This window comes from Odocoileus virginianus, chromosome 10 (genome assembly GCF_023699985.2).
Source record: "Odocoileus virginianus isolate 20LAN1187 ecotype Illinois chromosome 10, Ovbor_1.2, whole genome shotgun sequence".
NCBI lineage: Eukaryota > Metazoa > Chordata > Mammalia > Artiodactyla > Cervidae > Odocoileus > Odocoileus virginianus.
The window spans coordinates 42,193,306-42,220,057 of record NC_069683.1 but is presented as its reverse complement, the minus strand read 5'-3'; the positions used below and the strand labels follow the sequence as shown (position 1 = coordinate 42,220,057).

General features: G+C 43.9%; 1 long non-coding RNA gene across 2 annotated transcripts; it reads right to left on the bottom strand.

Moving 5' to 3' along the window:
- Positions 1-2,049: 2,049 nt before the first annotated feature.
- LOC110145064 (uncharacterized) lies at positions 2,050-24,638 on the bottom strand. 2 transcript variants are annotated; one of them, XR_002316078.2, is made up of 3 exons: positions 24,604-24,638; positions 16,451-16,924; positions 2,050-2,728 (listed from the first exon to the last, which is right to left on the bottom strand). It is a non-coding gene; the product is annotated as an uncharacterized lncRNA (long non-coding RNA). The 2 variants fall into 2 exon arrangements; XR_011489804.1 differs by lacking the exon at positions 2,050-2,728 and adding an exon at positions 8,812-9,022.
- Positions 24,639-26,752: the final 2,114 nt, after the last annotated feature.

Below are 26,752 nucleotides of genomic sequence, written 5' to 3'. Positions count from 1 at the left end.
AGTAACTGATAATACCTAGCCAAGCTGGGGTCCTCCTGCAGAACTCCAGGTGACCTCATCCCCAAATGTGAACGCCTTATTTGGTTTTTTGCTCATCTGCATTCAGGGATCATGGATCATAGGTCTTGAATGAAATCACATCTGTATAAGGATATGGCAGATAAAGGGGGTCCCTGCCACCACCTTCCAGCCTTTGCTTTTGGACCATGGCGGTCATGTGATATCTTCACAGATCGGCTCACTGTTGACCCCTGGGTCAGGGCTCTCTGGTCAGACACATCTGTAGTGTGTACACGCATAACAGAAACCACCAGTGCAGGGCTGCGGCTGCGTCCAGGGGTATTCTCACTGCCCTGCTTCCACTGTCTGCTGCTTTCATACAAGCGGCCTGTCATTTTCAGCTGTCTGTGGTGTTGGGCTGCTGTTTACAATTTTGCTTGGAATTACCACCCATTCCAATTGCCCCGGCTGAGAGGGTGCTTTCTCTTGTGATGCCTGCTGTGGTTTCTACCCTGTTTTGATTTTCATGCTCCTTTCACCTTAATCAGGAGCCTTTCTTTCTTCCCCTTCTTACCCTCTTATGCGCCTGTGGATTGGTACCTCAGGAACCACATTTCATTTTCTGCCCTAGACATGATTATTCTTTAAATTGTATTAAAATCACCATTTCGTTAATTTGACCCAGAACCCTCACATGCACAAAGCAGAAACACCACTGGGTTCCACATGCCCTTTATTTTTGTGGATACAGGACTCTGACTGCTCACGGGTGCCCTGGTATCACTCTGCTTTGTATCTGGTGGATGCACATTGTGCGTCTGCCTCTCAGAGGATCATGGCCAGTAAGAGGCAAGAGGGCGGAAACAGTCTTACAGCAAAGGTGGGGTGGGTGTTTTAGGAAATGGGATCGTGAATAGAGATATGCTCTTATGAGGGTCCTTCTGATTTATTGAAGCCTCATTTGGGGTGTGTGAAAATAGAGCTCTTTAGATAGGAGAACACTTGGCTTTGGGCTCGAGCACAGATCTGTAAGATAACAATAAAAACAGGAGTTTAAGTGCTTCTCTTGACTGGGTTGATGTTGATAAATCTGTGATTTAGTGGTCTGCTAACCACCTTTTCTGATAGACTTTCCTCAAAGCAGCAGTGAAGTTCTGTCTGCGCAGAGGAAGTTACTGGCGACCCACAGGAGAGGAGGAAGATGGCTCCACAGGCAAGGAGGTCCGTTCTGGGCAGAAAATGAGCTCCTCTGCATTGCTTCTATCAGCCCTATCAACGGATTTGAAACTACCTAACCCTTTGGTTTGAAAGCAGGTCAGATAGTGGGGCATTTCTGAGACCTCAGCAGGAATGAATGAAGCAGGCAGCCTCACTCTCCAGTCTCAGCAACCATGTGGGCTTTTGGTACAGCTCTGGAGCCCTGGTTAAGGAGAAGATTCCCTTTCTGAGCTGAGATTGTGTTAAGGTGGCTGTGAGCTTCAGGAATTACCACTGGAGGGTGTGACTTGGGCATTTATTTATTTATTTTTATCTTCAGAAAATTGAAAATTGACTTGTCTAGAACACAAGGCTCATGAGGTACCTCCTGCCTGCCCACCTGCTGGTAGCTGCTGAGCTCCATGAATAATAAACGTATTTGGCTAGATGAGGGAATATGAAAAAAAGCAGCCCTTGAAGCTCATGTCACCTGATCTAATTGATCTCTGAAGTTCCATCTTCAGTGTCTGGGGCTTGGTGAAAGGGGATAAAGATGGGAACGGGTTCGGAGAGCAATTCCTAGAAGAGTTTGTGAGTCCTGCTGTACCTGCAGGTAAGCAGCGCAGGTGAGGGAGCGGAGCCCTGGAGGAGGACCCGTCCCCGCGAAGGAGAAAAAGAAATGACACATAGAGATGATGAAAGAGGGGCGGACGGGTGGGGCGGCCGAGAGAGGAAGCCAGCCAAGTGGGAGGAGAGGGAGGGAACAGATGGAGTAAGAGGAAGATGCAGAGAGGTGCAAGGAAGGGTGAAAAGGGGGGAAAGAGCAGAAGAGTGTGAAAGCTGTACCTCACTTTCAGGGTTTTTCTCTTCCCCCTGCTCCTCTGGCACAGGGAGCAAGCAGGCGATCTGGCAGAACGGCGTGGTTTTTGTGCTGGTGGAGCCTTCTCATTGAAGCTGTCAAGCCTCAACCCTTCACGGCAGCTCGTTCTATTTTTACATTGTGCAGAATTGAAATTAAACAAATGACCTGTGATGGCGTTTTCATGAAGATTTTATCCAGCACACCCACACAGCCAGTGCCGGGGTGGCTGAATATTTCACATAATATTCCGTTTAATCAGATAAGAAGGCATCCTCAAGAGAAGCCTGGGCTTGGAGAAGAGCTGCTTTGAGGAGGGGTGGACAGAAGCCCGACAGGAACCTTGTCCACAGGCTTACTTGGGCTTGTTAGCAGGAGAACTTCCAGTTAACTGAATTCTAGGGGAGCACAGTATTTCCTCTCCCATAACTTTTTTTGAGGGATGGGCATTGGCTTTGATTCCAGCCTTTTAGAGACTTTGTCCAAAAATCTCATTTAAAAAAAAAAAAGAGAGAGAGAGAGTTCTGGTTGGCTGAACTTTCCCTGAGTGGAAGATCTGCTTAGGATTCGGGCGCTTGCCCTGTTGGTTGGTCTGCTCAGGGAAGCTTGTGTGTACTTTGCTGGTGTGACAGTGCTTAGGTGGCAGGAATATCCACATTGTAAATCTTGTTCCTGGTTAGAAACAGAGAAGACAATGCTTTGTTGGTTTAGACATGGTTGATTTAGACTCACTTCCTAAAATCCCAGGAGACTGAGTGGAAATTAAAATGCATGTTCCTTTGCCCATAACCATTCTTTGTTTAGTCACTCAGTTGTGTCCGACTCTTTTCGACCCTATGGACTATAGCTCACCAGGCTTCTCTGTTCATGGACTTTTTCAGGCAAGGATACTGAAGTGGGTAGCCATTTCCTCCTCCAGGGGATCTTCCTGACCCAGGAATCAAACCCGCCTCTCCTGCAGCTCCTGCACTGGCAGGCGGATTCTTTATTCCTGGGCCATCTGGGAAGCCATCCAACCATTCTTTAGGAAGGGAAAAAAAAAAAAAAAAAACCAACAGTGCATGTTAAGGGGACCAGTTAATAAGACAAGGTTGGTTGGGCAGATGTGAAAATGAAAGACTATTCAAAAGACTTGTCCCTTCCCACACACATGTTTGTGTTTAATGGGGTATTTATGACCTCTTTTGCCATATGCATTGAATGTTTATACAATTCATTGTCTCTTAACCTCTAAAATGCTGTTTTGACACGTCCAGCAGTCATGACTGGATAATAGTGCAGACTGTGGTTGAGTCAGTTCCGACTTCAAAGGAGTGAGGGATAGGACAGTGCGACTCAGAAAGGAGCTCTTCTTCCTGCCCGCTAGTCTTGTAGAGGCTGATCTTTCCCACCAGAACTAAGCAGGCTTACTAGTCAGAGAATATTCCCTGCAGTGACTATAAAAAGGTATCTTCATCTCTGACGCAGAGAGCAATTGAGAGCATCGACATGTGCCATGTGGATGTGTGTTCAAATACCTGGGGAGAACGAAGGATTGACAGTCCATTAAGAGAAAAGCAGAAGCCAGTTTCCTTCATTTTTCTCTAATCGGGCATCCACGTGTGTTTTCTCTCTGCATTTTTTCTTCTTGGCTGTCTGGTTCAGGCAATTTCTTTGGCCTGGCTTTGAAGCCAAGGAAATTGATAGGGAAATGTTTTATGCATCTTGGAGCAAAAGGGAAAAAAAGATGAACTCAAGTCAGGACTTCTTTTACTACCCTCAGGTTCAAAGTGAGGCCTCCCAGAGGTAAAGCCTCTGTCTCTCACTCAGACCTCCCAGCTGCATTATGCTTAGAACTGAACTTGATTCCTCATGTCAGCCCCACAGTCATGGGAGCCAAACATGACTGTTTCTATCATTGCTTCATCTTAGGTTCTTCCCAGACTTCTATGCTGGGACCCTGAGTTTTTCATGCTTGAGTCTTTATTTAATTGAATCCTCAGAACAGGTAGGTTCCTCAACTTGTTTGGAAGTAGAGAACTGATAGAAAGTCTTTATCTTAAAATTCCCCCTTTCCCGGTAAGGTAAGGTTGACATCACCATCCCATGAGTATAGACAGTAAACAAAAGTACCTTGAACTCTTCAGTGGGTTGCCATTTCCTTCTCTAGGGGCTCTTCCCGACCTAGGGATTGAACACAGGTCTCCCACATTGCAGGTAGACACTTTACCTTCTGAGTCACAAGGGAAGCCCTTTTTAAATTTTATTACTACTAAAATATTATTGTAGTGTATGCTATTGCTCATAGAGCACTTCTGTTATTTTATTGAATCATGAGAATTTTATGTGGAATAAATTTTTATCCCCATTTTATAGTTACTGGAACATACAGACATGATGTTGGAGATCACATTGATAGGAAGTGGTGGAGATAGGGCATCAACCAATGTTCTATTTTTAAATACTATGATCCATTCTTAAATTCTATGATATCGTTCTCTCTCTTGTGGATGCTACTCTAAATTTTCAGTGCCATCTTTTTTTCTCATAGCCTTTCCCATCAGCTGTCATTAGTTCTCTTTCTCTGTAAGTGAGGGTGTAAGGAATTCCTTAAAATATGGACACCCATGCAAAACTTGTTTAAGGAGTTGAGAACAGAGAGGCAGACTGTATTACTTTCCTTGACACCTACTGCCTTTCCTTTAAGTTTTGGTATGTGAACCCACTGCCAAGTTTTCTTGACATTTAAGTCAAAGAAAATACTGAATGAAAGTTGGCATTATACCTACTCCTCATAACTATGATATCCCTCCTTTCTTCATAGATTATCCTGAAGGAAGAGTTAGTTCTGCTCTAGCTGAACCAGTGGCTAAATAAATTTCTGTAAGGCAAAAATATAGAACCTGAGGAAGACTGCTACTTCCAAGAGAGAGCTAAGCAAGTCCTGTTAGGATTCAAGTCTCTGTAATTTGGCCTTTTGATGTCTTTCTTCATCTTGGCTGAGGTTGTTCCCTTCCGTTTGAATTCAGTTGGCAACAATCAATAGAGACTGTTAATTTCTGCTCTTTTGTATGCACATGAGTGTCCCTGCTGTTTGTCTGAAAAAGCACAAGTCCAGGTGAAGAAGGCTGGGCTGATGGCTTTATTTAGGAGTTATCTTACCCCAAGCTGAAGGATAGGTTATGGCTTGTCATGAAGCAGGAACAGGTTAGAAGGGACAACAGGACTCTTTTCTTAGAGTATTTGCCCAACGGAAGGTGAGATGAGAGAATTTCTGAAATTGGCTTTAAATAATCTTTCCTATTTTCTTTCCTCCCCAAGCATGATCATTCTTAGTACATCTGGATGCCTCCTGCACCTGAGCTCACTGCTGGTGCCAGTTTTGACTCTTCAGACTCTTCTGTCTGAAGCCTGATATCTCTTAGCAACAGCCAAATTTAATTTAGGCACTGAGCCTTTGGGCATCTTGTATACCTGTTCTGATGATGATACTGTGATCATTTGGACAACTGGTCTTGGGAGAGGACAGAAAGTGGTACCTACAAGCCTGAAATCAGAGAGAAAAGAATACAGACATGAGTACTTTTTATGGATTTTATTCCTGCGTTGACAGTGGAAAGAAATGAGTTGATGGATTGGAATGTGGGTTATTCTGAGCACTAATGAAGCATCCTTATCTCCTGTCATTTTCTACTAGGGTATCATCTTTTGGGGCTTCCCAGGTGGCTCACTAGTAAGGAATCCCTTTTGTGAAGGAGGAGATGCAGGCGACTTGGGGGGTTCAGTCCTGGGTCGGAAAGATCCCCTGGAGGAGGGCATGGCAACCCACTCCAGTATTCTTGCCTGGAGAATCCCATGGACAGAGGAGCCTATCGGCCTACAGTCCATAGGGTCACAGAGAGTCAGACACAACTTAGCAACTCAAAGAATACAACAACAACCTTATCTTTACCCATTGTGGACAAGATGTAATGTATTCTCACCACAATTTTATTCTCTTCTTGTTTATTTCTGTCATTTTTGGAACCATATCCTCTGTTTATACTCCTGCAACAAACGTTTGTTAAATAAGAAACTGGGTGGATACTGGGAATACCCAGTATTGAATAAGATCTTTCTTTCTTCAAAGAGCTCATGGTCTAGTGAGGAAAGTAAGCTGAGTGGAAGAGTCAGAGACAACTTGTTAATGGCTCTTAAGAGGTAAGAATAAGGCAATACAGGAATAGAGAGCCAAACAGCTCAGGAGAAGTGGAGAAGGCTTTTTCAGAAGAGGTTGTATTTGAGCTGGGGCTTTAAAGGGAGACTAAACAGGTTCCAGATGAGAAAGGGTAAAATTGTATTTCGGTCAGATAGCCTGTGTAGAAACAAGAAGTTGTGGGGTGTTGGATGCTTCAGACCACAGGGTATGCTGCAGGAGGGCTTATGAGTACAGAGCAGTGAACTTGGAGTTGACTCTCAAGGTCCCGTTACACAGCTGAACTTCAGAGAGATAAGGGGGAGCCCTGAGCACTTTCCAGGAGGAGAGTGAGAAAAACAGATGAGTGTGTTTGGGAGGCTTAATTCAGGCAGCGATGTGGGGAGTAACCAAAACAGGGGGAGTCTGAAAGCCAGTTGCCATCGAAGGGGCTGCTGAGTGTCCAGGTGAGATTTGAGATGAGTCTGAGCTCTGGCAAGAAAGGTTGGAGTAGACTGTCCAGATTTGAGGATTATTTTTTCAAAAGAGATCACAATTTGGTAGTAGGTGGATGGTGGAGGCTGAGGGAGGGAGGAGCCACAGCTTGCATTAGTGTTATAGCTTGATGTTATCCTAACTAGGTCAGGAGCTGCAAATTGCGATATGATGCTTCAGAGAAGAAGCAGAGTTGAAAAGGAAGGTAATGAGATCAGAGTTTAAACAGGATGAGGACTGAAAAGAGGCCATCTGAGTAGAGATGCAGGGGGTCGTTCGTAAACTCGGCCAAAATGGTTTTAATGAAGTCGTAAGGGAAGATGGATCTAGAGGAGGCAGGTGCCATTGCCCAGAGTTGAGGAATTGAAGGCAGCAGGGAGTTTAGGGACACTGCTCTCAATATTTGAAGAAAAGGAGGACCGTTAGGAGAAAAGTAAGAATAAAAGCAAGATTTTTTAAATGATGGGAAGAACTTGAAAATGCCTGTCCATAAAGGGGGGCAGCTAGTTAGAAAGGGAGAGATTAAAGATACAGGAAAGAGATAGCTAAGAGTAGGGTTTCTAAGAAATCAATAGGCAATAGAATCTATTAAAAAATTAAAAATAGATGGATAGAAAAGATTAAATTTGTAGAGGGAAGAATCACCTTGGCTTCTCCAAGGTGATTGTGGGCAAGCCAAAAGGTTTCCGTATAGAGCTGATTCGTGGGCAAAGCGAGCAACTGGTTGGATTTCTCTCTGGGGGGAGATGTACTAGAAAGGTTTGTCAAAACCACTTGGCATCAAGAGTGCTGGTGAGACTGTTCTCGAGGAGAGTGACCTAGGGCCAAGTGAAATAAAAAGATGATCAACAACCTGAGAGAATGAGAAGATGGAAGAAGAGGCTGAAGGGAGGAATAGAGTGAGAAATTTCAAAGAAAAGAGTTGGAGTTTGAGATCCTGGTGACACATCTCAGAGGTCCTTTGAGATTCTAGGGTTATCTGGATAAGAGGATGCATGTCAGTGACCATCCCCCTTAAATTAGCATTGCCTTAATTGTATTATCAAAAGATGGAGCTGTTTATTGTTGGGTAGGTGACCAAGAAAGGCTGTGAATTCAACATTGGATAGTCCCCATCCATCTGGGATTAGTTAGGTGTGGGCCTCACTGGAAACAGAATACTGTGTTGGATGACATCTCATATGTCAAACCTGCCACTAGGTTTTATGAGGATGTACAGTTGCAGAGCCTGGTTAACAATGTTTTGAAAAATTTCTAAAACATATGATTGTAAGCTTTTTCCACCTGGGACTTTTGAAAGTCCAAGCCATAGAATCTTTTTTTTGAGTGAGCTTTTAAGTTAAATTAAATTAAAATTTGCATCATTATTGCCTTAAATTTGTCCTTAACTCTGACTTCATAGGGCTTCCCTGGTGGCTCAGACGGTAAAAAAAATCTACCTGCAATGTGGGAGACCTGGGTTCGATCCCTGGGTTGGGAAGATCCTCTGGAAGAGGGCATGGCAACCCACTCCAGTATTCTTGCCTGGAGAATCCCCAGGGACAGAGGAGCCTGGTGGGCTATACAGTCCACAGTGGAACAACTAAGTATATATAGCACTGGCTTCATGAAATTTTAGGTTCATGAAGTGAATTTTTTAGACCATTCCCCATTCCTCCACTCCAGCCAGGTAACAGTGGTTTCCATTTTTATCCAAGCTGACATATTCCATAGGGTTGATAGCTGAGCCACATGCTTTCTATAAGTATTGTCACCAGAAGCCGAGCAAATGACGGACCTGCTGAGGCAGACAAAAGATCTTTCTGTCATTCACGGAACAGTATCAGCGGGCTGTCTGGCCCTTTCTGACTTGTCCTATTAGAGTTGTCTGTGCCTTGTCTATCCTGACTCTCTGAGCCCCATGCCCAGGCTCAGCCTCAGATGACCCCCGACTTCCCACCCTGTTTCTAGATGTCACTTGCTTCATCATCACAATGTCTGTATTTTGGTGCAACTGCATGTCTCTTCTACATGCAGATCAAACGAACACAAGTCTCTAGGTATCTATGAACAGCTGGTGTCATCCAAAAAGAGCTTTAGAAATCAGGAGTTTCATCTGCCTGTTTATTTGTTTAACTCAATTACAGAGCACCAGAGCAAGGTTTTAAAACATCTTTGTCAGTCTGTTATCCTTTCTTCCAGGTATTTCTGACTTCTTCCATTACTGTTCCTGGAGGAGACTAAATATAAGGCTTCGACGTGGATACAGACACATTACCCACTAAATAATAAGAGTGTCCTCCTGATGATTTAGTCTTTCCTTCGTTTTATGATGGATTCTGGATAAGAGATATTAAAAATTAGGATCTCAGTTGCCTTCTTTGTCTTCACTTTTGTGTATTCCTGGCTATTTAGGAGCCTAGAATCATCTCTTCTAACCTTTTACAGATGAGGAAAATGAGGCTCAGAGAAAAGTCAGTCATCCAAGTTCATAAAACTGGTTTTTGGCAGACCTGGATGGGACCAGCGCCCCCATCTCCTGACCCAGAATTGAGAGTCAGCAACAGAACCTCCAGGGCCTGGAGAAGCCTATTTTGAAGAAGGGTAGCCTGGTGTTCCCATTTTGGTGACAGCTTGCGGGGCTACCTGTTCGGTATTCTGGTCCTCAGTTTGCCTCCCGTGTAGAGGATCTTGTAATGTTTTCATCCTGTGCTCCCTCCTGTCTCTTCCTCCCCTGGTTGTCTGTGCTTATGTGTTTAAGGGAGAACAATCTGAGCAGATAAATTTTGTTTTACTACCACACATTAAAAAAAAAAAAATCATATACAGGGGACTTCCCTGCCAGTCCAGTGGCTAAGACTCCACACCCCCAATGCAGGGGGCCTGAGTTCGACCCCTTGTCAGGGAACTAGACCCCACATGTCACAACTAAGGCACAGCCACCAAAATAAATAAATAAATAAAATTCTTGTTCTAAATTGTGAGCTGGGGCTTCCCTGGCCATCCAGTAATTAAGACTTTGCCTTCCAATGCAGGGGGCATGGGTTCAATCCCTGGTTGGGGAACCTATGATCCCATATGCTGCATGGCAGGGCCGAAACAAGGGAAAAAAAGAAAAAAGATAATTGCGAGCTGACCTTTTCTACAACAGTGTTGGTCTCTTACACAGCAGAGAGGCTGTAAGCAGGCATGGCAGCAATACAGTTTGCCTGATGTTATAGCTGGAAAGGTTGAGGGTGGGGATGAACTTTCAGTAACATGTGCAGATTTCCCTGATGACTAGGCATCGATCACCCAGCTTTTGGCCTGCTAAGGTGTCGCACAGTGTCCCTGTATGACCTGCCCTAGCAGGGGAATCTGAGTCAGTGCTTTCCCTTTCAGAAAAAGTGGAAGTTCTCCCAGGTCACTGCCTTGTCAGTCTGTTTGATGGATTCCCTGGTGGCTCAGATGGTAAAGAATCCTCCTGCAATGCAGGGGACCTGGGTTCAACCCCTGGGTCAGGAAGATCTCCTAGAGAAGGGAATGACAACCCACTCCAGTATTCTTGCCTGTAGAATTCCATGGACAGAGCAGCCTGGTGGGTTACAGTCCGTGGGGTCTCAAAGAGTCAGACTCGACTGAGAGACGAACACTTTCACTTTACTTTTTTTCACTTTATGCTTAGGGCTGCAGAAGCTGGTACTAAGCAAATGTCCCTAACTCTCAGACTTTCTTCATTCCCCAGCAAAGGCATGCTGAAACAGGGGAAAACATGCTTAGAAAGATGAAAGTCTTCAAGGTATATCTCTTATATATATAGATAGGAGAGGATCGTTTGACCATAAATAAGAAAATATATGGAAACCAGTAAAACAGCCCATAGGAAAATTATGGAAGTCTGTTGAGAAAGTTTCCTGGTCTCCCTTCTCTGTCTCCTTGGAACATGAGTTAGTAACCTATATTGTGGAACCCTTAAAGAAATAATCCAGGCTCTTTTTGCCAGAGCTTGAGGTCCCTAACAGTTTAGCTCTACAGAACACATGGTCATTCTGAGAATTGTTTCCTATTGGCTGATTATATTGTTTTCTGATTTGGTTTCCCCAGGGAGGATCCCATCTGGACAAAATATCAGTTAACAGCCTTGTAGCCATCCATGTTAATAGCTTTACTGCGTGTGTATTTAGACATGCTAGCTGTGAAATGTGAGATGTGGTAAGGCGTTTCAGTATATTGATGGTCTCTATGCTTTGAAAGTTTTCCTGGTCTTGTTCAAATGCTACTAACTGCTTCCAAAATGTTATGAAGTATGTGTTTGTTGTCCCTATGTTATCTGTGCTATTGTTTCCATCTGTTCTTAAATTACTCATTCAGTAATTTTTTGTTTTGTCTGCCCAGTTATCCCCTGCCCCAGTCAAACTGAGTCTAGTTTTCCAAGATGGGCCATTGTACTGTGGAGTCTCAGAGACGGAACGCAAAGTAAACAGGACTCTACTATGCAGAGGCCCCTTCTTCTCTCATGAGAAAGCACTGTCTGTGCTCAACTCTTAACTGAAACCACAGTCAGAGTTTGAAGGAGCCACCTCTCAAACATGGTTATCATTAAAGTTTAGAGATTTCCAACCACAGATTTACTATCTTTGGAATAAAAGCTGGAGAGCAGCCTAATTCACATCTAACGCAGGAAGGGAAGTTGAAGACAGTCTTGGCATCCTTCAGATTGCTGACCCTACAGGTATGACAGCCTGTGTCTCCAGCCTCCTGGAGCACTTGTCTGCAATTTGATTAAATTATTGCAAAGCAGCTGCCAGTGACCCTCTGCTTTTGTTTCCAGATCACCCCAGTGTGAGGCTGATGGGCCGTCACTCTGTGCTGAGTGCTTAGCAACAGATGTGGGAGAACCAACCCTAGGAAGGAACTGTATAAAGCATTAATTAAAGCTCTGTCGCTTAGTTGCCACAGCCTTGGTGGGACATGATGGCATCTGTCTTTCTCCGTGTCACATAGAGCAAGAAAATACTCTTCTGTGAGTGAATTTCTCTCAGGGTAGTCACAGTGTCAATAAATGCTAGCCATTGGATCTTGGCATTGATCCAGGTCTGGTCTATATCTGAAGAATTGTCATCATCTTCATCATTGTCATCAGTGATTTTCATTGAAAACTGTATCACAGACCAAACCCTTTGCTAATTAAGCACAGTGCATTCCTGGTCTCACTTAGCTCACAACACCATCCTGAGTCAGTACTGGTACTTTTCTAATTTCTCAGATAAGAAAAGCAAGATTTGGGGGACGTAAGGACTTCCTCAAAGTTATTTAACTAGCATTCAGAGCTGAGATTCTAATCTAGGTCTGATTTCAAGCCTGAGCTTTCAACACAACTGTGTGACATGAAGTAAAGCTCTCGGAAACTATTTACCAGACATTGCCTCCGTCGAAGATATGAAGTTAGGCTTATGAAGGTGGGGATACAGAGAAGCATAAGATGCCTCCCATCCTCATGTCACTTTAAGAGTTGCTGGGCAAGAAGTCATTTGAAAATATTTAAGAATACACTAAATACCCAATATGTGAAGCATAATAAATATTGTATTAATAAGGAGGGGAGGTTTCCAAGAAAGCAAAACTCACATGGGACCTTGAACAGTGGGCAAGGTTTACATAGATGAAAAATAAGTGGGAAAAATGTTTCAGACAAAGAGGGTGATATGAACAAAACAAGGATGAGCAAGTTCTAGGCATGTTATATTGTTGAAGGGTAGAGAATATTTGGGGCTGGGGCAGATGGTATTATCCATGAATGAAAGTTTTGTGTGCTCATCTGTTTGATGAGATGTTTGATGTGGAGAAGGAAGTGGCAACCCACTCCAGTGTTCTTGCTTGGGAAATCCCATGGACAGAGGAGCCTGGTAGGCAAAAAAATCAGACACAATGGTCTTAGCAGCTAAGACCATGCCAAAAATATTTTCAAGAGTAAAGGATATTTTCTTACCTCCATTGTTGCTTTAAAAATAACATGAAAAAAGATAAAATTAATATGCCCAAACATTGTTAATAAAAGACAGAGTGAAAGTTATTATATATCCAGGGCCTCTCTGGGAGACAGACATTATATGTTGGCTTTTAAAATTGTTCATTTTATTAAACATGATTTGCTTGGCCTTTTCTAGTTTACATAAAACAAAGTTGATTTTCCTCAATTATTTTATTTAGATATTTCCCACATCAAGCAAATAATGAAATTTGAATTTATAAAAAAGAGATGTTTAATGAATATCTACTCTTCAGAGGTGTTCTGGAGGAAAAGAGTGAGAGATAAGGTTGAACATGTAGATTATAGCCTCACTGATGTCAGGCTCAGGAGCTGGGACCTTCTCTTGTAGACTCAAAATATTCACTCTGTTGTCTGAGAGTTATCGATGGATTTTAAAACCTTTTCTGACAAATTTTCAAACTGGTTGCCTCTGTCATGTCCCCCTATCTTAAGTTTTTCTGGAGTTCACGTGGAGGGGTAGGTGTTCCTCTGACAAAGACATTCATTTATCTATATGGAGAATGCCAGTGTTTAAGGGATGGGGGAAGAAGGAAAGCCTATGAAAAAGTCAGGGACTTCCCTGGTTGTCCAGTGGGTAAAATGCTGCCCTCCCAATGCAGGGTGCCTAGGTTTGATCCTTGGTCAGGGAACTAGATCCCATATGCCACAACTAAGGACTTGCATGCTACAACTGAAGATCTTGTGTGCCACAGCTAAGACTTGGTGCAACCAAATAAATGTATCTTTTTTAAGTCAAAGAACAACTGATTGGGGAATTCGGTTACTGTCAAGTCGCCAAAGCTCAGAAGTAGAGAGTTTGAAGAAAGTGAGGAGGAAAGGGGATCATGGGTATGATGGGTGTTAAGATGCAGCAGAGAAGAAAGGAGACTGCAGACCAAGAGGAATTTGATGATTGAATTTGATGACTGGTCCGTCAGTGATCTCAGAGAACAAACACATTTCTATAATGCAGTGGGACAGCAGCCCTATTGCAGGGCAGTAATGAGCAAAAGGAGAGATGATGGTCACCACAGTACAGACTGCCCATTTTACAGGGTCAGTGGCCAAAGCAGAGGAGAATGAAAATACTAGTAATAGGGGCAGAGAATTAATCCAAAATTCTGCTTTCTCAAAGTGGGCTAAACATTCTTGAAGATGTAGGTTATAGACAGAAGAAGAAACAGAAGAAATTGGAAAGAAAAGACATCACAACTTTTTGTTGCAAAGACAGAGGGGAGCCCTGCCAGTCCACTGGGATAGTATAGCATCATATTCTAATGATACCTGGATGAGAACAACTTTTAAAAACTGACTGTTTTCATTGGTGCATTTACTACCTCCTTCCCATACCCTCCCTGCTCCCCCCCAACTCAGTTCTCTGCCCTTAAACTTGTAAGTCCATATTTTCCGTAAGCTCACCTCGATGATGACTGTATGGCAACGATTGTTCATTTATCTTTGGAACCATCTTTTTCCTCAAGCACGTGAACACATTGTTGTGTTTACAACACTGTAAAGAGATTTCTATTTGGCTGTTTTTCTTCAGATTTCTATCTTCATGACTTAGGACTTTTGGATTATTGAAGTTTTTCTTCTTCTCTTTCATAAAAATGAATGAATGAATGAATATTTGAGAAAAAAATGTGCCCACTCAGTAACATATATGTATATGTGTGCATATATGTATATCTGAAGCACGGTAGCATCTCCTGTGCCCAGACTCTTTGTTAAATATTAGGGCTGGGTTGAGTAAAGTAAAAAAGTAAATTAAAGAAAAAGTAAGTAAAGAAATTACAAAGAAGAAAAAGTAAAGAAAAAAATCTTGCTTCTTTACTAAAGTAAAGAAGAGTAAAGTCATAGACCCTGTTGTCTGACAAATTCACTCTTTAGGGAAGAAGTTAAGATTTGCACTCAGACAGTTCATCTCTGATAGGAGTAGGACAATGACAGAAATATGTACAGGTGCTTTCGTAATAGAGAAGAGGGGCACCCAGCCCTCCTGGGAGTGTGGAGAAACATTTCCTGGAGGAGCTGATGCTTATTCGTTTAGGATCCATTGAAGGATAATAGAGAGCAGGGACTTCCCTCGTGGTCCAGTGGTGAAGACCCCGGGCTTCCACTGCAGGGTACACGAGTTTCATCCCTGGTGGGGAACTAAGATCCTGTGTTCGAATTGGCACAGCCATAAAAGACAAAGAGAGAGAGTACAGGCAAAGAAAAGTGGGGAGAACCTTCTAGGCAGAGAAAACCTAAGCAAAGAGACAGAGGCCAAACAAGGTATGGTTTTCATAGGAAGCATTAAGGGTTTTAGATTTACACAAGTAAAGTATGAGAGGTGGTTTGAAGGAGATAAGATGTCTTGGTAGGTGCACTTGATAAGGTTACAAGGGACCTTATATACGTGCTAAGATCCTTAGACTTTATTCTAAGGGCAAGGGAAGGCTATTGAGGAATTTGAGCAAGGTAATGTCATAATCATATTTATGTGCAGATCTAGTCTGGTTGCAAATGATTGTGTCAAGAAAGTAGCTCTATTAGAAGTATCTGTTTTCAATTTACCAAAACATCAGTATCAGCTTACACAAATTATGTGATGATATTTTTCATGCAATAAGAAGGCCAGAGAAACGTGGTTCCTGGCATTGGTTTAGGCAGTTGAAGACCCAGGGTCATTTCCACTACACCATCCTCTCCAGTTTTGCCTTTGATCCTCACACTGTTACTTTGTGGTCGTGAGAAGGCTGTTCCAGCTCACATACCAAGTTCATGTTCAAGGTGGAGAGAAGGGGAATGTGGTGGTGCCAGTGCTGTCTGTCCGTTTTTAAGGAAGCCTAGGTTTTCCAGAAGCTTCCCAGGACACTTGCCTTCCCGTCTCATTGACCAGAGCTGGAAAGACCCACCACTGGCTGCAAAGGAGGCTGAAAAAAGTGTTTATTCTTTTCAGCTTCCATAGTACAGAAGGGCAGGGAAAGAGGGCATTTGAAATGAGTGTTGAAGTAGCCAACCTACAGTGTGTGCCACAGAGGTTTATCTCTATCAGAGGCTTGGAGATTAGACTGCTTTCCATTAATAGCAGCCTGTGCCCGGAAGTAGAGGTGGTAAAATACCCAACCCCAAGAAAAGCAGGGGACTTCCCTGGTGGCTCAGTGGTTAGCAGTCCACCTGCCAGTGCAGGGGACATGCGTTCCATCCCTCGCCTGGGAAGATCCCACATACCTTGGGGCAGCTAAGCCCATGAACCACGACTATTGGGCCCATGGGCAGCACAACCAAAAATTAAAAAAAAAAAAAAAAAGCAAAGAGGTGAACACGTCTCTTAGCTGTTAGAAGAGACAAAGCCAGATGGGGAAGGGCAGTGTCTCGTGGCAGTTGAAGGAACAGGAACTTTCTGGGTTAAGGGAAGTGAGGGACTTAGACCAAGTCCTTTAAATCTGAATTCTTTCCTCCCACAGGGATTGTGTCTGGGCTGCTATCTCTGCTCATCCTGTGTCCAAGTCTTGCTGTGTTTTAGAATTACCATGGGATTTTGGAAACTCAGTAACTGCTACTTAACTAAAGTAACACGTATGGAATTATTGCAGTTCACTATTCTTGCAATTCAGTTCTGCAACTATTACACCCACAAAATTTACGTGGGATTCCACCTGCCATATTAACCAGTGTGATCATTTTCCCTCCCACCCATTTCTACTTCTTGATCATTCCCAAGAACTGCTCTAAAAGAACCCCAGTGTCCACCTTGACAAATAAACCTCACCTCCCTTCGACCGTTCCTCTTCTCAGCTTCCAAATTCCTCCGACAGTATAGTAAATAGATCCAATAAGATAAAATTATTGCATTCATTTCCTTTAGGCTGATTTATCTTGGGAAGCACCTCCTCTGTCTTGTCTATCCGTGTCACACCAGGATGATAGCTGTTATGAAAATCCAAAGATAAATGGCTCAAAACGTCGGCAGCCAAATTCCAGAATTTATCTCACTTGTGCAAACCGCATGATCAATCTCCAGTTTGATGGGACATTCTGGGTAGACCAAGCATTAATGCTGGGAAGGCGCCGCCTGCAGGAAACAGGGAGGTTCCGTGGGAGGAACTGAGTCACAGGGCCTCTGGAGCGTGACATCTCAGCAGTAACATCATCACAAAAGGGGAGAAGGGGTCTCTGTCACCAGGGAAGTGAGGCGCTGGTCTGAGAACATCAGAAGCAGCAGTTCCGGAGGCAGGGAAGCAAGCTGTAAGGGAAGGGGGCTTTGTCAACATGCCCTGTTGTCTTGAGTTCCCTCAGTGATGGACTTCTGAACTGGACATGCTCCCTGCCCTGGACCCTCAAGGACCAGCCAGAATAGCTGGAAGGTAGTATATACTTGGGCTCCCCTGGTAGCTCAGCTGGTAAAGAATCCACCTGCAATGCGGGAGACCCCGGTTCGATTCCTGGGTCGGGAAGATCCCCTGGAGAAAGGATAGGCTACCCACTCCAGTATTCTTGGGCTTCCCCGGTGGCTCAGATGGTAAAGAATCTGCCTGCAATGCTGAAGACCTGGCGATCCCTGGGTTGGGAAGATCCCCTGGAGGAGGGCATGGTAACCCACTCCAGTATTCCTGCCTGGAGAATCTCCATGGACAGAGGTGCCTGGCAGGCTACAGTCCATGGGGTCATAAAGAGTCAGTCTATCTGACTGAGAGACTAAGCCCAGCGCAGCGCAGTATATACTTAATGAGTCTGTTATTCTCTACATGAGTGGCCCTAACGCAGGATGTACATGCACTCTCGGTTGTGTCCGACTCTTTGTGACCCGCCAGGCTCTTCTGTCCATGGAATTTTCCAGGCAAGAATACTGAAATACTGGAGGAGAATTCCTCCTTCGGGATCTTCCTGACTTAGGGATCAAACGCAGGGCTGAACCACTGGGGAAGCCCCCTAATGTAGAGAATTGAGAAGAAAGGTTAACTATCCAAAGGAAAGACTCACAAAAGATACTAAACTTGAATGAAATGGATTTTCCTTCTTGGCCATGTGCTCCCAGCTGAAAGAGGGCATCTGTGTGAATGAGAGTTATTCTGATCCTTTGAATGTCTCTCCTCTGTGTTTTATTATTTTTTAATAACTATTTTTAGGCCACTCTGTGCCCATGCAGGAGCTTAGTTCCCCAACCAGGTGTTGAATCCGTGCCCCCTGCATCGGAAGCACGGAGTCTTAGCCTCTGGACCACCAGGGAAATCATTCCTCCATGCTTTAAGAATGGAAAAGCATACAGCAGGCATTCAGGGCTGCTGTGTGACCACCTTTTTCTTCACTTAGCACAGACGCATGGCTTTTCCTATAGGCACAAAGCCAAGGGCCTGTGTATTGTATGGCAGCGGTCCCCAACCTTTTATGGCCCAGGGATTGGTTTCGTGGTAGACAAATTTTCCATGGGTGGGGGTGGGGGTGGTGGGGATGGTTCAGGAGGTAATGAGAGCGATGGGAAGTGGCAGATGAAGCTTCACTCGCTCGCCAGCTGCTCACTTGTGCTGTGCTGACTGGTTCTCAACAGGCAGCGGATAGCACAGATCCTCAGTCCCCGGGAGTCGGACTCCTGTTGTGGTGGACAGAACTCTGGACTTGATAATAGTTATCAAAGCTCCCACTTACTGAGCATATTCTGTGTGCTAGTGACGTGGTGGAAGGTAACATCTTTCCCATTCACTTCTAAAGACAGGCTTGGAGACCCTGATTAACTTGCTGAAAATCATGGCATTTGTAAGAGGAAGACTTGGCATATTGGAGTCCAGCTTCAGGTGGCTCCCAGACCAGGTTTTCTATTCTTATGACACTCTGTGTCTCAGAAACCAAAAGAGTTCGTTTGGATTTCCAGCTCTGCTACTTCCCCAGTATTTCCTCTCTCAAGCCTTAGTTTCAGAGAAGGCAATGGCAACCCACTCCAGTACTCTTGCCTGGAGAATCCCACGGACAGAGGAGCCTGGTGGACTGCAGTCCATGGGGTCGCACGGAGTCAGACACGACTGAAGTGACTTACAGCAGCAGCAGCAGCAGCCTTAGTTTATTCATCTGTCAAATGGGGGTGGGGTAGGGTAGGGATGGTTATGCCAGGTCTTTCCTGACATTTCTGTTAACTCTCAAGTTCTGTGCACTCTATTCTTAAGCAAGACTTTCATCAGCGTAGTCTTCATCAATCTAGATGTAGGGGGAAAGATAAGAGAAATTCTTATTTAAAAAAATTTTTTTATTTTTGGCTGCGCTGTGTCTTCATTGCTTCTTCATTGCAACTTCATTCTCTAGTTGCGACCAGTGGGGGCTACTCTCTAGTTAAGGCGCCGGGGCTTCTCTTTGTGGTGGGCTTCTCTTGTTGAGGAGCACAGATTCTAGGGCTCTCAGGCTTCAACAGTTGCAGCTCAGGCCTCAGTTGCACTGTGGCATGTGGGGTCTTAGTTCCCAGACCAGGGGTCGAACCTGTGTGCCCTGAATTGGCAGGTGGCTTCTCAACCAGTGGACCACCAGGGAAGTCCCAAGAGAAAGTCTTCGTTTATTTAATTGCTAGCAGCGGAGCGCCTCCATGGGGATACAGCAGAAGCCAGGCTGTCATGGTCTGGCCTTTGGAATGTAGCGGTAGAGCCGGGCAAACAGACGTGGAATATGTTACAAGCACTGAGTGTTATGCAGAAAGATAACAGTGTGTGTAGACACTGCTGAGGCTAATTCACGTGAACCCGATCCAGTCAGTTCCATGAATGTCTGCATGCATCCCAAAGTCAGCAAGTGTTAGAGTTTTCACAGCAGAGCGTAACAGGCACACTGTGCTGTCTTCAGTTCCTATTATTCTGTCCTTTTTTTTTTTCCTATTCTTTTTTTCTCTCACATAACCTAGTTTCAGCAGGGAGTTGTGGGAAGAGCATGAAGCATTGTACTGTGTCAGCCTCAAGAGAGAAGAGGGAAAATGGCAACAAGGAGGAAGGCAGGAAGGGAGGAGGGCTGGAGAGCAGTGTTAGGGGAATGGAATAGGTCAAAACCGTGGGTTATGGCTTAAGAACATCTTTCAAATACTCAGTGCAGTAGAAAGGGTGTGAAAGGCTAGAAGGGAGAGAAGACAAGAAACACAGATTCATAGTATCTCTGATTTGGAAGCAACCCAGTAAAACATGGGCTCCGACCTCCTCTAATTACTTAAATCCCATCTACAGTATCCCAGTGAGGCTTTCTAACTTGAAAGCTTTCTTTGGAGGTAACTGTCTACCTCCCAAGGCAGGTCATTGGACTGGGTGGACTGCTGAGGCTCAAGGGAGGGACCCTTCTTTCAATTGAGCTGATTTTTTTTTTTTAATCTTCTATTGTCTGGCTTTAATTCGGCCCTTCTGGATTTCATTAAGTTGATTCCGGTTTTGTTTCTTGTTTCCTTTGAGTCCTTCAAATATTTCAAAGTAGCTACCATGTTCCCCTATAGCTTCACTACTGTGCACTAAAGACCCGACCTTGATTTTTTTTTTAATTAAACATGATTTGTAAGCTTTTGATTCTCTGCCTTGTTGTCCTCTGGAAGCACTTCACTTGGTTGTTGTTTAGTCGCTCAGCTGGGTCTTCTGCTACCCCATGGACTGCAGGACTGTAGCCCACCAGGCGCCTCTGTTCATGGAATTTCCCAGGCAAGAATACTGAAGTGGGTTGCTGTTTCCTTTTTCAGGGAATCTTCTGAACCCAAGGATGGAACCCGCGTCTTCTGCATTGCAGGCAGATTCTTTACACTGTGCCAACAGGGACACTTGGTTGGTGGTGTCACCTTAAAAAGTGGAACCCCAATACCTGAGCACCATATTCCTGGGAAACCCGCTGAAGAGTAGAGCAGGGCATTCAGACATTTGAACATGGATGGAGCCCAAGGTCAACTTAATCTTTACTGTTTTGACTCAGATGGGAAAGAATCTGCCTGCAATGCAGGAGATGTGAGAGATGCAGGTTTGATCCCTGGGTTGGGAAGATCCCCTGGAGGAGGAAACGGCAACCCTTTCCAGTATTCTTGCCTGGAGAATCCCATGGACAGAGGAATCTGGCGGGCTGCGGTCCATAGGATCACAAAGAGTCGGATACGAATGAAGCAACCTAGTATGCACACACCAGCTTATTTAGAGTGAATTAAATTCACATACCATCGATCATATAGCTATAACTCTTCCAAATATGCAATCATTTTGCCTATATTTCTTTATCCTGTTAGCAATGATGTACAGATACTGCTGGATGCATTACTAAAGTCTAAGTATTCACTGTGTTTTGCAAGTCCTTAAAGCTATTATTGCAGTCTAATAACTGTGTCAAAAAAGGTGATGAAGTTCATTTGACATTCCTTGGCTTTAGCGAAACTATACTGGCTACTATTGGAAATAGCTTTGCTTTCTGAATGTTTATAAACTTGTGAAATAATCCAGTTTGGGAAATCTAGAGATCAGTTCATACTCACTGGTCTATACTTTGTAGAATCTGCTTTCTTCTCATTTTTTGAAAATTGGGGCAGTTGCCCACTTTCATTTTTGCAGAATCGTCTTTGTTCTTCATAATTACACACACACATATACGAATGCATACGTGAAGCCAGTGGGAGAAAGTGTGTATGAAGGAGCAGCAAAAGAGCACCAAGAGAGTTAATGGTGCCTGTATTTGACAACTCAGGTTACGAGGGAGGGGGAGAAAACTGAGGAATGTGGGAGGGAGCCTCCAGCTGACACTCTGGGGATCAGGGAAGGCTCTTTAAAGGATTATGTCTTTGCTACCACACCCAATTCAGGGCTTCTAGGGTGATGCAAATGAAGCACTGGCCTTGGGCACAAAATCTAAGAAAGTAGCAAAAAACTCAGTAATCAAGATGAATAATACATTAGCATCCGTGCAGTATATGTTTTGAAATAATAATCAGGCAAAAAAAATCTTGATTATCAAAACTCTAAAGGACAAAATCAGTATGTTACGTTTCTCTTGGTCTGTTTTTCTTAATTAACAGCTCTACTGAGCTGTAACTCACATTCCATACAATTAACCCATTTAAAGTGTAGACTCAAGTGGTTTTTAGTCTATTCACTGAGTTGTGCACCTGTCACCACAATCCGTTTTAAAACATTTCATCACTCCTAAAAGAAGTCTTGTACCATTAACAGTCACTCCCCATTTCCCCCTCATCTCCCCAGTCCTAGACAACCATTAATTTACATTCTGTCTCTATGGATTGAATTTGCTTATTCTGGGCATTTCTTATAAGTGGAATCATACAATCTGTAGTCGTTGGTGACTAGCTTCTTTCATTTGACATAATGTTTTCAAGGTTTAGAAATGTTGTGGCATGTATCAGTACTTCATTCCTTTTTATGGCTGAATTACATTCTGTTGTATGGTTATGCCACATTTTACTTATCTAATCATCAGTTGATAAACATGTGGGTTGTTTGCAGTTTTTGGCTCTTATGAAGTTTTTGTATAGATATATGTTTTCATTTCTCTTGGGTATATATCTGGGTAATTGAGGAGCCTGGCAGGCTGTAGTCTGTGCATGGGATTGCAAAAGAGTCAGATGTGACTTAGTGACTAAACAACAACAATCGGTAGATCATGGAGAGCTTCCCAGGTGGTGCAGTGGCAAAGAATCTGCCTACCATTGCAGGAGACGCAAGAAATGCGAGTCCAGTCCCTGGGTGTGGAAGATCTCCTGGAATAGGAAATAGCAACCCCCTCCAGTATTCTTGCCTGGAAAATTTCATAGACAGAGGAGCCTGGTGGGCTGCAGTCCATGGGGTCGCAACAAGTTGGAGACAACTGAGCATGCACACACACCCACAGCGGTAACTATGTAAAAGCTCTTGAGGACTGCTAGACTGTTTTCTAAAGTGGCTGCATCATCTTATATTCCCACCAGGAATGTATGAGGATTCCAGTTTCTCCATATTTTTACCAGTACTTTGTTATCATCATTTTTATTATAACCATCCTAGTGGGCGTGAAGTTACCTCATCGTGATTTTTTTTTAATTGGAGGATAATTGCTTTGCAATGTTGTGTTCGCTTCTGGTGGAACCACCTGAGTCAGCCTTAAGTACACATATATTCCCTCCCTCTTGAACCTCCCGCCCCCTGACAGTCCCACCCATCTAAGTTGTCACAGAGCACTGGATTGAGCTCCCTGTGTGATACAGAAACTTCCCATAGCTATCTCTTTTATAATATGGTAGTGTGTATGTTTCAGTGCTGCTCTTTCAGTTCGTCCCACCTTCTCCTTCCCTGCTGGGTCTACAAGTCTGTTCTCTATATCTGCATCTCCATTCCTGCCCTGCAAATAGGTCCATCAGTACCATTTTTCTAGATTCCATATGTATGTGTTAATATACAACATTTGTTTTTCTCTTTCTGACTTACTTCACTCTGTATACCTCAGTTCAACTGACTCAGTCGTTCCTTTTTATGACTAATATTCCATTCTATATATGTTCCACAACTTCTTTATCCATTCACCTTTTGATGGACATCTAGGTTGCTTCCATGTTCTAGTTATTGTAAATAGTGCTGCAGTGAACACGGGTGTGTGTGTGTGAGTGTTCGTCGCTCAGTCATCCGACTCTTTGTGACCTCATGGAGTGAGCCCTCCAGGCTCCTCCGGCCATGGGATTTTCCTGGCTAGAATACTGGAGTGGGTTGCCATTTCCTTCTCCAGGGGATCTTTCTGACCCAGGGATGGATCCATTGTGGCTGCATCAATTTACATTCCCACCAGCTGTGCAAGAGGGTTCCCTTTTTACCACATCCTCTCCAGCATTTATTGTTTGTAGATTTTTTTTTTGATGGTGGCCATTCTGAACACTGTGAGGTGATATCTCACTGTAGTTTTGATTTTCATTGTGATTTTGATTTGTATTTCCCTGATGGCTTATGATGTTGGGTACCTTTTGATATAGTTATTGGCTGCTTGTATGTCTTCTATGGAGATATGTCTATTCAGGATCCTTTGCTAATTTTAAAATTGTTTCTTTTTTATTATTTAATTTCAGGAGCTCTTTATATATTTTATATACAAGTCCCTTATCAGAAATATGAATTATGAAAAATTTCTCCAATTCTTTGGATTGTCTTTTTACTTTCTTGAGAGTGTACTTTGAAGCACAAAAAGTTTTCAGTTTTTCTCATGTCCAATTTATTTCTTTTATCGCTTATGCTTTTGGTGTCATATCTAAGAAACCATTGCCTAATTCAAGGTCACAAAGATGTATGCCTTTGTTTTCTTCTGAGGGTTTTAAAGATTTAGCTCTTACATTTATTTCTTTGCTTCTCTTGGTCTATTTTTAAAAACTAAATTGTGTGACATTTAAGTCTCAGAGACTCTTCCTCCCTCAAACTTCATTTTAAAGTCAAAATTAGGAGAAAAAGAGTTTAACAGAGTTCTTCTTTACAAGTGCCTGGAGGTATTGCAATTTTGTAAGACAAAGATGTACAAGACACCTCCAGACACTTCATTAGTATTTTAAGGTGTTACAACCTGGAAATTTTGAGTGCTAGACGGATCGACTCTGCAGGTGGTCTGAGGCGATCTAGAGTGTAAGAGGCTACTGTCTGTTGCCATCTACACTTCCCACCAGCTCTGTTCTCTGCCTTCTGTCCTCTTCCTCCTCTGGGAGGAACCTCTGGCCTGAGATTCCTTTCATGATCTTAGTCCCTCCTTTCCATGTAGTTGCTTTCACACACTAGCCCTCCCCGCTCAACTTCCTAGCATTCATACCTGCTTGTCCACCCCGCCTCCCCCCGATTCTGTGACTGAAGGCAGCCTAGTTTTCACAGAGCCCCGCCCCTTTTTTATGGATCAGAATAAGGATCAGCTCTGCATCTTCCAGTGTGAGCCCCCCACTCCCTCCTCTGCCTGCCTTCCTTGGAGCTAATCCGTACATACCTCAGGTTGTGTCTTCTTTTTTCCTTTGTTTCTTTCCCTATAGATAGAACTTATGAGGTTTCCATGGAAACTCCTGGCCAGAGGTAGGGGACTTTTGAACAGGGGTGAGATGATGGAGCTTTGCTCGTTTCTGTGGGGCTTCCTCACTCCCTTCTCTCCCTCCCCAGTTCTTCCCTGGGCAGCTCTTGGATCTGGTTTTGCATGACTCTCTAGGAGCCTGGAGACTTGTGCCTTAGGACTGAACAGATGGTGGTGACAGTGGCCCTGAAAGTTGCACTCCAGGAGGAGATTGCTTCTGGGCGATTGTCTGGCAGTTTCAGAAAAACCTGAATCTGGTGTGTTTCACAGGAAAAGGGCCGGTTCTTAGCGACAGTCCAAGTTCTCCTATCATGTCATAAGGCAAGTCCCAGTTAGAAGAGTTAGGTCCCACATCACCACCATTCTGTTCATGTTTTTATTTTTATTTTATTTTTTTTGTTTTGTTTTTTTTTTAAAATTTTTATTAGTTGGAGGCTAATTACTTTACATCATTACAGTAGTTTTTGTTATACATTGATATGAATTAGCCATGGATTTACATGTATTCCCCATCCCAGTCCCCCCTCCCACCTCCCTCTCCACCCGATCCCTCTGGGTCTTCCCAGTGCACCAGGCCCGAGCACTTGTCTCATGTACCCAACCTGAGCTGGTTATCTGTTTCACCCTAGATAATATACATGTTTCAATGTTGTTCTTCTGAAACATCCCACCCTCTCCTTCTCCCAGAGTCCACAAGTCTGTTCCATACATCTGAGTCTCTTTTTCTGTTTTGCATATAGGGTTATCGTTACCATCTTTCTAAAGTCCATATATATGTGTTAGTATACTGTAATGGTCTTTATCTTTCTGGCTTACTTCGCTCTGTATAATGGGCTCCAGTTTCATCCATCTCATTAGAACTGATTCAAGAATGTTTAATTAATTAATTTATTATGGTTGCATTGGGTCTTTATTGCAGTGCACTGACTTTCTCTATTTGTGGCAAGTGGGCGCTACTAACTCTCCATTTGCAGTGCTCAGGCTTCTCCTTGCAGTGGCTTCTCTTGTTGCAGGGCACAGACTATAGGGCACTCGGGCTTCAGTAGTTACAGCTCATGGGCTCTAGAGCTTGGGCTCAGTAGTTGTGGCACACAAGCTTGGTTGCTCCATGACATGAATAGAACTGGCGTCCCTTGTGTTGCGAGATGGATTCTTAACCACTGGACCACCAGGGAAGCCCCATCGTGTTCATGTTATTGCACAGACCTACAGACCTTCTGAAGGTTCACACAGTCATTCCTGCGCCTTTTGATGGCTCTGCATGCAATCTGACACTTAAGCTAATTTATCTAGGTTCCTTTCCCTATATGGGCTAAGGTCTTTTTGAAATCCTCAGGGAGACTTCGGAGTTTGGGTGATGATACCTGGCTTGATCAAACCTTGAACTGTGATTAAGAATCTAGTCCTCTGGGAGAGTAGATTTTTTTCTTTTTTTAATGGGCTATTTTGAGTGGGAGCCATATAGGTCAATCCTCAGTGTCCACTGTCCTCCCAGATATCTAGGGCAAATCCGGATGGATATGTGGCTTGGGATGGGGCCTTGTCCTTGGTATTGGATAGCCCTTGCCTGGGAGGTGTCTCCAGTGCTTCTCTCTAAAATCTCTGCCTCAGAGATGCCGATCTTTGCTTTGGTTAGATCTGAGGTCCAGAGTTGGGGGAAAACCTGACCCAATCCTTGAGGAGATTACCTCAGCCTCTAACTAGGGCCTTACACCCCAGAGATTTAGGGTCATTCTTTTAGTGTCCTAGACCAAGCCTGACACCCCAGGAAGACATTGAGATTCTCACGTGCCAGGCCTGTATATGAATGCCAGGTCTTAGGTATTCATGAAAAAACCAACGTGCAGGAGATTTTGGAGAAGGAAATGGCAACCACTCCAGTGTTCTTGCCTAGAGAATCCTGTGGATGGAGGAGCCTGGTGGGCTGCTGTCCATAGGGTCGCACAGAGTCGGACACGACTGAAGCGACTTAGCAGCAGCAGCAGGAGATTTTGGGGGACAGAGGTTCTAACGTGACTCGCACTCATGCTTAGTCATTCAGTCATGTCCAGCTCTGTGCGACCCATGGACT